General features: G+C 42.1%; 1 protein-coding gene across 2 annotated transcripts in view; it reads right to left on the reverse strand.

The window, feature by feature from the left end:
• The window catches only part of LPCAT1 (lysophosphatidylcholine acyltransferase 1), a 178,638-nt gene that overhangs the window by 146,898 nt on the left and 19,044 nt on the right, over positions 1–12,696 (reverse strand). The window lies entirely within an intron of this gene.

A 12,696-nucleotide genomic window follows, 5' to 3' on the forward strand; every position in this document is an offset into this window, starting at 1 on the left:
TGGGGAAATAGTTTTACTTTGTGTAATGACCCATCCACTCCCAGTCTCTATTCAAGCCTAAGTTAATTGTATCCAGTTTGCAAATTAATTCCAATTCAGCAGTCTCTCGTTGGAGTCTGGTTTTGAAGTTTTTTTGTTGAAGAATTGCAACTTTTAGGTCTGTAATCAAGGGAACAAAGAGACTGAAGTGTTCTCCAACTGGTTTTTGAATGTTATAATTCTTGACATCTGATTTGTGTCCATTTATTCTTTTACGTAGAGACTGTCCAGTTTGGCCAATGTAATGGCAGAGGGGCATTGCTGGCACATGATGGCATATATCACATTGGTAGATATGCAGGTGAACGAGCCTCTGATAGTGTGGCTGATGTGATTAGGCCCTATGATGGTGTCCCCTGAATAGATATGTGGACACAGTTGGCAATGGGCTTTGTTGCAAGGATAGATTCCTGGGTTAGTGGTTCTGTTGTGTGGTTGCTGGTGAGTATTTGCTTCAGGTTGGGGGCCTGTCTGTAAGCAAGGACTGGCCTGTCTCCCAAGATTTGTGAGAGTGATGGGTCGTCCTTCAGGATAGGTTGTAGATCCTTGATGATGCGTTGGAGAGATTTTAGTTGGGGGCTGAAGGTGATGGCTAGTGGCGTTCTGTTATTTTCTTTGTTGGGCCTGACCTGTAGCAGGTGACTTCTAGGTACTCTTCCGGCTCTGTCAATCTGTTTCTTCACTTCAGCAGGTGGGTACTGTAGATAGATACAGAGTGTCACAAGAGGATTTTCCTCACATTAGCTAATTGTCAGGAGAGGTATGTCAATGCCTTGAATGTCGTAAGTGAGCAACCACGAGTGTCAATCGTTTGGCAAACCCCTTTAGTGCTGTGCACAGACCAAAGGGTAGAAATGTATACAGGTAGTGGTTGTTTCTCTACTACTGAATGCAAGTATTTTCTGTGTGTTGCATAAATTGCCAGGTAAAAATAGGTGTCCTCAAGGTCAAGTGTCACAAACAAATTTTGGTGGTCCTCTGAGGGAATAATTGAGACTGAGGTCACCATTCTGAACTTAAGGTGGATTAATCTGTTTTGTCTTCTCAGATTTAGAATGGAGCAGAGACCTCTTCGAGATGAGAAAATAAGAGCAATAAAACCTCCTGCAACAACTCTTCTACTGCTCATATTGCAATAGGGAGTCTGCTTTTCTTAATGATGTCTCATGAGAAGGATCCCTGAAGAGGAATGAGGAAGTGGGTGGAGGAATATGTAGAGATGGAATCACACTAAATCGTCTTTGTCAGTTATCTCCAGGACCCACCAGTCCATCGTGATTCCAGCCTATGCTGACAAAAGAAAGGCAAGGCTATTGCCAAAATGAGGGGATCCACAAGAATTGGTACAGGGCTCTTGTCAAAAGTCATCAAACCTGATGCCTGGTTGATGATGCCATGTGGATAGTACCAATGGAGGCTGAACTTCTTGAACAATGAGGCCTTTTCAAGAAGGCCAACTGTCTTCTGTTGTTGGTAAGAGAAGCAAGTTGTCTGAAGAGCACTTGACAGTTGTATGTCTTTGGATTAGAGATAAGATATAGAGGCCCAAAGACCACAGAGTGGCTCTGGAGTTGGAGTATGGACAGCAGTATCTGTCTTGCTGTGGAATAGCTGCAGCCCCTTAAAGGTCAGGTCTTCTATTATCTAGACTTCTTTAGAAATGCCAGAGCATTGAAATCATGGTAATTTGTGCATGGAAACTGAGGTAGGCATAGCACAGGCAGATGTGATAGAAGCAACACTGTCTTGACAAATTGGCCTCCAGTTGAGATGGCCTTCAGCTCTTCCAGAAACTGAAGCACTTTATTCCACTGGAGGTAGTCACATTTCACTAGAACAACTTGATAATTTACTATGTGCATTTGGAGACTGGTGGAAGAACAGACCTTTCAGCCAAAGAGTTCCAGCCTTTTGGGGTCATTGTCCTACAATGTCATTTTGAGACCTGCCAGCTGTTTAGATTTCTCATGTACTCCAAATACCTAACAGCACACAGCTTAGTTCATGTAGAAATATTTGAAACCTCTTGGGTGGGAGGGAAGGGGAAGGGCTAGTAATGCTGATCAGCTCTCTTAGGCCTTGTCTACATTACCACAGTAAGTCAACCTAAGTTATGCTACTTCTGTATGTGAATAATGTAACTGAAGTCAACGTACCTTAGGTCAACTTACCAAGGTGTCTACACCGTGCTGTATCAACAGGAGATGCTTCTCGGGCAGCTTCAATACCGGAGTCGATGGGAGAGAGCATCAACTGCAGCAGTGTAGACATGGCCTTAGTTGTGGGAGATATACAGGATGGATTTGCCTTGACAGGCTCAAACCCACCATTGATTGGCATAGTTAGTCTGTCAGCTGCAGAAGAATGAAGACTATCAAAAAATGTCATCAATTGTCTTAGACAACTTTGAGTTGTATGTCCAGAGTGTTAGCACTATGGCTCAAGTGATCTTGGAAGAATTTCAAGTCATCTGGAGGGGAAAGGATATTTGAAGTTCCAGTATCCTCCAGAACGGGGGAGGAGATAGTGAGGGAACTGCAGGCGGATTAGAAGACATCTTCCTCTTGGTAGTCAACACTTCCCTCTCCTTAATCCTCTAGGGGCTCTATTCCTGTCACCCATGTTGGCTCAGATGGCTTAGTTGTGCTCCGGAGTCTAGCCAGAGAATGAGATCTCAGCCTTGGTTCTGTGAGGATGAACAAGGGTTGGGTTCAGATGATGGCTCCCTAATGGGTTGATGGGGAGGAAGAGGTGATGGAATAGATGTCAAAGAGGAGTCAGATTTCCCTGGTGTTACTGGTGCTCTAGGATGAGGGGGCACTATAATGCCCATAGGAGTGAGAGTACTATAGGTATTGGTATCGTGGGTCTTGGTATCATAATTGGTACTAGATTTAGGATTCTTGTTGCCTACTCAGAAGAACCCACTGATATTGAAAATCTGGTTGGTACCAGTATGATTGGTATCAATGGTTGCAACACCAAGACTGGCACAGAGGAAATCAGTACTAAAGCAGGAGAGCTTCCCTGGATATGGTTTAGTGGCAACATACTTATTGGCACGCTCAGTAAGGGGGTCTCAGGAGTGATTGTAGAGCCAGGCTCGTCACTGATTTAGAAGGTGTGACTTTAGAAGAGTCATGGACATGGTGACCAATTTTTTTTCCAATCTGTGTCGGAGAGGGAGCCTGATGTCTAGAGTTAGTTTTGGAGCTGTGCTTCTTTTTGCCCTAGCTAGAAAAGCTCAAGGCAGTACCAGGAGCCAGTGCTGGGCTCAGAGGTGTCTGGAAAGGCAGCAGATGCTCGAGCCACATCCACATCACTGGTACCAGTGGCTCAAGGTGATCAGAGTCCCAGCTCACAGGGCCACAGTCCCACTTCTGTTTGGGTCTCACTCATCATAGAATCTGCTGCTCCCATTGAATGCTCGAACAGGAAAAGCTGGGGATTAATATCCCTGGATCTCTATGTCCTTTCTGAGGAGTGGCAGATGGAGTACTGATCTGGGATATGGTTTTCATCCACAAGAAAAGCACTTGATGTGCCCATCATTCAGGGGCACAGAAGCATCACAGAAGGATAGATAGGACTCAGAGTCTAGAGAGATTTTGCCTGAACACCAAAGGCATAAATAGCCTGAGAGGAAGTATTTCGTTGCCAATGGGTGAAGTTGGGGGAGGGGGGAACTAAAGAATTTTAACTAAATAAATAACTAATCCTAAAACCAAGGGCTGAATCTGAAAATGATGTTTACCAAACTGAATTTTGAACTTCAAGATAAGTAAAAACAAAAAAGAAAAATGGTTACCATTTGTAATTAAAAAAAATAAACAGAAAGTAAAAGAGAGATACTAAATATGGAATACATTCCCAATTTGGAATACTGTACTATCAGAAAATGCAGGGAATGATATCTGCTGAAGATCATACTCTACTTCTTCTAGTCATGTGATGATATGCACTTAAATTTTGTTAGGTTTTGCAGTGAGAATGACATTTACGACTAAGTAAACTAACTACTTTTCCAGGTATTTTTGGAGGAGTTAAATGCACTGATAAGGATTACACAAAGAATCATACACAACACACTATGATATAGTTATTTCCATAAGTTCTCCTCTTTCAAAAATATAAATTATTATTAGCTAATCATTAGCCGAAACACTAATCTAACCTAACTGGCTTTTGCTTACAGTGTAAATGAGTTGAGTATTGATTTAGATACCTATGGCATGGCATAAGATACATACTAGCAAATATTTATTATGTATGCAATATTCATGTGGTAGTTATTAATTATATTTATTTTCATCGTCATTATTCTAAAGATGAAACAGATGCAATCTTATACCTGAAGTATCCCTCAATATTTATCTTATGGACATTGCATTATTTGCCAACAACGAAAAAGGATTATTTCTGCTTCTAGGAACAGGTATTGGTTACAATACAAGAGGCAGCCAATGCAAGATGAACTCAGGGATTTCCAAAACAGGGATGCAACTGACAGACTCCAAATAGCTCTTCCATCTGAATGAAGACATTTATCAATATAAACAAATAACAGTAAAATTAGCAGACTTCGTAAATCTGTTGAAGCTACTTCATCAACCAGTAAGGGTGAACAGCAAATCTAATCTTGTTTTACAATCACCAAAACCTCAACAGTGCTTCAGAGTAAGGTTCCCCCAATGAACTGGAGTCTTTGAATTTTCTGTCAGGATGGACATTTCAAACAAAAAAACTTTTCTGTAACAACATTCAAAATGAAAAAAAAAATACTTGAGGTAGCAGAGTATGAACATGAACTCAGTCTATATGTAGCTGGTGTAAGTGACCTTATAATCACAGAAGGGAAATACCACCCAATTGCTATAAGCATTTCTTGAGAAAAGCAACAAAAACTAAGCATCAAATCCCTCACAGTGGAACTGACTTGGCAATGGTCTGGCTTAGAAATGAGTTAAAGCACTGAGCAGAAAAAGGCTGTGTTTTGGAACTTTCACAGGTATGTATTCATTGTTTTCTCTCAAATGAAACTGGTGGAAAGGTCCCACATTCATTTGTAAGTCATACGGCAACCTTCAAAGAAAAACTTGTTTTACATCTTGATGGTACTTATGAGTTAATTGTCTTACATGCTCAGCCTGTTTCAGAGACAAACATTATTAGTGCCTGTCAAATTCCTTCGCATCCCTTTCTCAGGTAGATCTGGATCACTCTCAAGAGTGCCTCAATGTCACTGGTAAAAGAGAAGGAATTAAAGGTATCGGAATTATGGCCTTAGCACTCAGCAGATGGGCTCTCTCCTATAACCTATGTACCCAAATTGCAATCCAAACCAGCAAATCGTTCAGTCTTGGATCTGATCTTCAAATGACATACAATGAATCAACACCAGCACAAAAGCAAGGTGACCATGTTGATGAAAATAAAGAGCTAATGATACTTCAAAAATTCAAATTATTCACTAGTGAGCCAGCCTCCAGCACACTGCAAAACATTGCAAAGAAAGATTTGGCTACAAAAGTGACTCAGGAAGCTCTGCTGAATGAGGAAATATTTGGCCAGAAGTAACTACGCTACACTACAAGGTCAGGTCGAATTTAGCAGCATTACGTCGATTTTATAATGAATGCGTCTAAACAATCAACCCCCTGCCGCCGATCTAAAGAGCTCTTAAAATTGACTGCTGTACTCCTCCCTGACAAGGAGAGCAGCACTAAAATCAACCTTCCTGGGTTGAATTTCGGGTAGTGTAGACACAGCACTGTGCAATTCAATGGTATTGGCCTCCAGGAGCTATCCCAGAGTGCTCCAATGTGACCGTTCTGGACAGCACTTTCAACAACTGTCTGCTGTGAATTGCTTGATTCACTGTGAAAGAGTCTCCCCTTTTGTTCTCAAAAATGTATCTTCTGTAAAGCCTACTCTCCCGTTTTTTTCCCCCTGCAACTGCAAGCGTTTCTATGCTCCCCGCATCAACTCCATCCCTGAGGTTATCGCAGATTAGAAGGTGAAAAAAAAAAGCACTTGCAATGACATGTTTTCAGAGCTCATGCAATCCTCCTGCACTGATACGGAACAGCTGAATGCATGGAGGCATTGGTGGCAGAGGCCAGGAAAGCATACAGTGAGCGTGATCATAATACTCAGGAGGAGATACTAATGGGGGAGCAAACAGACATGATGAGGTGTCTGGTGGAGCTGCAGGAAAGGAAACTAGACTACAGACCCCTGCTGCAGCCACTGTGTAACCGCCTGCCCTCCTTGCCAAGTTCCATATCCTCCTCATCCAGATGCCTAAAAACACAGGGGGAGGCTGGCTCCAGGCACCCTGCCACTCAACTCCAGGGGATGGCCCATGCAACAGAAGGCTGTCATTCAAACAGCTTTGATTTATAGTGTGGCTACAATAAGCAATGTGGCCTTGTCCTTCCCTCCTCCCCCACCACACCCCGTTATCAAATGCTTTGTACACCCAGGCTTCCTTTTACTAGTCAGCGTTGCCAGTGATCTCAAGTTTTTTTTAATAAATAATGAATGGATTCAGAACAATAAGGACTTTATTTCCTGTGCCAGATAATGGTCAAAGGGGGGAGGGGGATTTAAGCTTACAGGGAAGTACATTCACCAAAGCGGGCAGCTTTGCATCAAGGACAAACACACACAACTGTCACACCATAGCCTGGTCAGTCATGAAACTGTTTTTCAAAGCCTCTCTGATGCGCAGCGTGTCTCGGTGTGCTCTTCTAATTGCCCTGATGCTTGACTGTTCAAAATTGGCTACCAGGTGATCAGACTCCACCTCCCACCCCGCCATAAACGTCTCCACCTTACTCTCAGAGATATTATGGAGCACACAGCAAGCAGCAATAACAATAGGAATATTGCTTTCACTGAGGTCTAACCTACTCAGTAAACTGCACCAGTATCCTTTTAAACGCCCAAAGGCACATTCTACCACCATTCTGCACTTGCTCAGCCTATAGCTGAACTGCTCCTTACTGCTGTCCAGGCTGCCAATGTACGGCATCATGAGCTGTGGGAGCAAGGGGTAGGCTAGGTCTGCGGAAGAGAAGAATGAGGGGGGAGATTTGATAGCTGCTTTCAACTCCCTGAAAGGGGGTTCCAAAGAGGATGGATCTAGACTGTTCTCAGTGGTAGCAGATGACAGAACAAAGGAGTAGTGGTCTCAAGTTGCAGTGGGGGAGGTTTAGGTTGGATATTAGGAAAAACTTTTTCACTAAGAGCGTGTTGAAACACTGGAATGCATTACCTAGGGAAGTGGTGGAATCTCCTTCCTTAGAAGTTTTTAAGGTCAGGCTTGACAAAGCCCTGGCTGGGATGATTTAGTTGGGGATTGGTCCTGCTTTGAGCAGGGGGTTGGACTAGATGACCTCCTGAGGTCCCTTCCAACCCTGATATTCTATGATTCTATGAACTATTGGCAATTTAACATCCCCAATGGTAATTTTCCAGTCTAGGAAGAAAGTCCCTTCTTGCAGCTTTCCAAACAGCCTGGAGTTCAGAAAGATGCGAGTGTCATGCACCTTTCCTGACCATCCCACGTTGATGTCGGTGAAATGGCCCTTGTGATCCACCGGTGCTTGCAACACCATTGAGAAGTACCCCTTGTGGTTTATGTACTCTTTGGCAAGGTGGTCCAGGGCCAAGATAGGAATGCGCATTCCGCCTATCGCCCCACCACAGTTAAGGAACCTGATTGCAGCAAAGCCATCCACTATGCACTGCACATTTCCCAGAGTCACTACCCTTCTTAGCAGAAGGGTATTGATTGCCCTGGCTACTTGGATCTCAGCAGCCCCCACGGTAGATTTGCCCTCTCCAAATTGATTCCCGACTGACCGTAGCAGTCAGGCACTGCAAGCTTCCATATGGCTATCGCCACTCGCTTCTCAACTGTCAGGGCAGGTCTCATCTTGGTATTCCTGCGCTTCAGGGTGGGGGACAGCTACTCACAAGTTCCATGAAAGTGGCCTTACGCATGCGAAAGTTTTGCAGATACTGGGAATCATCCCATAACTGCAACATTATGCGGTTCCCACCAGCCTGTACTTGTTTGCCAGGCCCAAAATCTGTGTTCCACTGTATCAACATGCCGCCATGCTATCCCAACTGCCACATCTCGTGCTTTCAGGAACGTCTGTGTCCATGTCCTCCTCTGAATCTTCCTCATGCCGGCGGCTCCTAGCTAGGTTCTGCACATACTGCAGGATAATGCGCAAGTGTTTGCAATGTTCACAAAAGCAGTGCACAGCTGTGCTATGGCGTCTGCACGGATAATCCAGGAAAAAAGGCGCAAAATGATTTTTTGCCATTGCTTTCAACGAGAGAGGGAGGAGGGGAGACTCACCACATGTACCCAAAAGCACCTGTGACAATGTTTTTGCCCCCTCAGGCATTGGGAGCTTAACCCAGAATTCCAATGGGCAGCGGGGACTGCGGGATAGCTACCTACAGTGCACCACTCCTTGAGTCGATACTAGTCACGGTAATGAGGATGCACTCCGCTGACCTGGGGAGGGGGAGGGATAGCTCAGTGAGGGGGAGGGATAGCTCAATGGTTGGAGCATTGGCCTGCTAAACCCAGGATTGTGAGTTCAATCCTTGAGGGGGCCATTTAGGGATCTGGGGCAAAAACTGGGGATAGGTCCTCCTTTGAGCAGGGGTTGGACTAGATGACCTCCTGAGGTCCCTTCTAACCCTGATATTCTATGATTCTATGACCTAATGCGCTTAGTGGGGACATGCATGATCAACTGTATAAAATCAGTTGCTAAAGATCAACTTCTATAAAATCAACCTAATTTCGTAGTGCAGAAATGCCCTTAATATCTTTGTTCAGGAAAGGCTCATGACACCAAAGGAAGGAAGTGCCCAAACCAAATTCCATGAAAAGGACAAGGGCTCTGACATTTTCCTCCCTCTATGCAGCTGGAAAAGAAATGAAAAGCAAAGACAAGGTAGTCACAATAAAGGCTGATCTTCTGATACTAAGTGCATAGTTACTGCCTATAAGGACATTGTGTCCTGAGCTAATGCTAGTTCCATTTACTCTTGCTGAGGTAAACAGGTGTCTGAAGTTAGAAATAAGCCTGTTATGATAGACATGTTAACCAAAGATCCTTCTCCTTGTGAGATAACACTTGATAGTACATCCTCTCTGGTGATGGATAGCCAAAAACATGTAATGGCACTAGGAAAACCTCTTCAATGTACAATCATTGGAAACCTTGCAAACGTTTTTGTGGAGTGAGTTCATCATTCTGGACAGCATTTCAGCAGGACTATACCTTTGACAAGTACACACAGGATTCTATTAACGGAATGATGCAACAGAAGTGCTCCAAAGCTTCTAGAACAATTTGGAAAATGATTGAAGACAGATTTGTTCCACTCAACTGCTCACCAGACCACTTGACCCATCCGAAAAATAAAGCTGATCTGCCTTCTTTCATCTCTGAAAAACTCCTACCCAATGCTCCACATACCAAAACAATTTTCATATCCGGAGGGTTCAAAGAAGACCGTACATCAAACCCACCTGTGGACACAAGTGAGTTGCAAAGCTGACCATGAAGAGGCAGACACCAGGACTGTACTGCACTGTATGCATATAGATGCTGATTGTGTCATCGTGTCAGCAAAAGACACTGACGTTCTTCTGTTAGTAGCACACTGACAAAATGCCTTGCAGCAAATTGTATTTGGGTTTTTTTTATGCACATTCTTGTGCATACTATCTGAATGAAGCTTCTGCCTGTATATCGTGAAGCAGACATAGGAACAATACTCTCCTTCCATGTCCTGACAGGCTGTGATACAGTTTCCCATATTGCTTGGCACAGCAAGAAAATGGCTTTGACAATATTCATGGAGAAACAGGGACTTTAAGGAAGTTGGTTGATTCTGTAGATCATCCTTCCCATTTCAGCAGAAGAGTTGTAACACGTACAATTTGCCTGATGAGGAACAACTGTGACAAAGCATGGGTGATATTCTTCTCCAAGTATCTATCACCAGATGCTCTGTCCCAACTAGAGATGCACCATGCTATTACACCCAAAGAGCTCACTTTCAAGTCATGATCTGGAGGCAAGCAAATGCAGCTATCCCACTGGAGAATATGGGTTGGACCAAACACAATGGAGGACGGATACCCAAGCTTATGTCAATGTAGCCAATACCTGACAGCTGTACAGAAATTACCACTGTGGATGCATCAAAGAATGTATATCACAATGCTGTAGCTGCAGAAATGCCACACTGGCATAGATTGCAGCCTGTAGCTGCAAGGAGCACATTGGCATATGTAGAAACTGTTAAATTATGCTTGTCTAAACAATGTGCGGAATATATAATAACTGTATGTAGTGGAATAAAAACCATAGAAATATACTAATTTTTCAAATTGTATTTAAATTATCATCTCCAATTTAGAAAGTGAAATGTTCAAACTTCACCCTGGTAAACATTTTTTTTTTTCAGTTTCAGCACATTAAAATTATGAAAGATAACTTGTTTATCTACTTTTCTCCAAAAATGCCTTCTACATCCTATTTTACAGTAATGTGCCCAGCCTAGAAACAGACATAATGATAAAAGGTTGAGGAGCCAGAGAGCAGAAACCTCACATACTAGTCTAAAGGTATGAGATGGAAATGGAGCTACATTTCTTTGTATCTCACAATATTCAGCTCTGCATAGAGCATACACTGCTTTCCAGAGTATTCTGGCCATCAGTGTCAGAAGTTCAAGTCCTCCTAAGAGTAGGGATCTACACTGAATACTTAAATTGAAATTCTTCAGTTAACCACTTGCTTTTGGTGTTACCAATTATGTAAAATTCAATTACTCAGAGCCAGAGATATTTGGGGACCACCCTTCCTAAGACAGTCATATGTAACTTCTTACTGCCCTGCAGAGTTGTGATGTAACTCTAGAAATTTGTTTGCAATAAAACCACTGCTAAAAATCACATACTACAAAGCCTTAAGAATCCAAAAACAAATTTCAGACTAAATTATTTCTAGGTCACAGCACTGACAAAATACAAATAATTAAACCTTTCAACGTGTTCATTAGTTTCAAAGTAATGTACTAGATTATTAAAAAAAAAAACTCTCTCAGAATCAACTCTGCAATCCAAAAAATATAGGGACCCAGTTTTGGTGGATCATAAACAACATAACTCCAATATGAAGCATATCCAAAGTCAGAATATAGATAGGAACACAGGAATTTCCATGCTGAATCAGACCAGTAGTTCCATTTACTCCAGTATCCTATGCGACAATGAGCATTACCAACTGCTTCAGAAGAAGCAGCTCTACAGGGCAAGTTTCCTCCTAAAACCCAAAGGTTAGAAGTAGGTTTATACCCTGCAATTTAATGATTTACATCCCATTCAAGGCTCTTATTTATTTTTTAAATACTTGCTGTTATTCATATAAATGTCTAATCCTTTTTTGAATCCTGTTAAGCTCTTGGTCCCTTTAATGACCACAGTATGTTGTATTTCTTTTTACCAGTTTTGAATTTGCTACCTTTCAATTTCACTGAACATTCCTTAATCTTTCATTACCATAAAAGGTGACTACATTACTGATCAAACTCCTTTTTTATTATGCTCCACCTGTTCATCTCCTCTCTAAAATGAACAGTTCCAATCTTTTCTCTCTTTTCCATGTTTCTAATCAGTCTTATTGTCCATGTTCAGACACTCTCCAAATCTGTTCTTGTGAAGATGGGGGTGACAAGAACTGAATGCAGTATTCCAAATAAGAATGTACCATTGATTTACATGATGATATAATGCTTTCCATATTTTTCCATCTAATTTCTTATACAGTCTAGCGTGACTGATTTTTGACGGCTGCTGGACATTGAGCACAAGTGTTCGTGGACCTGTCTATAACAACACTCACGGATTAAATCCTGGCTCTGGGGAAGTCAATGGGAATTTAGCCTTTTACTTCGAAAGGGGCAGGATTTTGCTCCAAGTCTTTTCCTTAGGTTAATACAGTTAATTTAGAACCCAGTGAAGTTTATAGAGGAAATAATTTGAATTACTCAGTGTGCATTACTTTGTACCTGTCAAATTTGAATTTTATCTTCACTCTATGTATCCCTACAGATTCAACTTCATGATCACATCTCCTTGGAACTTCGATCACTACGTAATCTTTTAAACAGAAGTACTTTCTTCTACACAATCTAGCCTTCCTTTGTGGAATTTAGGCAGACATAATATCCCACCGATTTTTGTCATTCCACCACATTTCAGTAATCACTCTTATAGCAAGATCCTCTTCTACTTTCAGATGAACTATTTTTTGCTTTTAGGCTTCATTCACTTATATTCAGAAATTTGTAGTTTTTGTTTTTAACCATGTGTCTACTTCTACAAAAGTCTTTAGTATTCTGACTTAATTTAACAGAATTTGGCTCTGTGACCTTGACGTTTCCGGTTCTGCTGTAGTTCTAGCCTATCCTTCACTTGATATAGAGATACATCTGTATCACTGACTTCTCTAACAGATGTCTTCATCAGACTTGATTGCTCAACATTTGTCAGTTCTGCTCCAATTTCCAGTTTAACCAAGTCCCAAAAACTTTATTATTCATATGTGT

Source organism: Lepidochelys kempii, chromosome 2 (assembly GCF_965140265.1).
Source record: "Lepidochelys kempii isolate rLepKem1 chromosome 2, rLepKem1.hap2, whole genome shotgun sequence".
Lineage (NCBI taxonomy): Eukaryota > Metazoa > Chordata > Testudines > Cheloniidae > Lepidochelys > Lepidochelys kempii.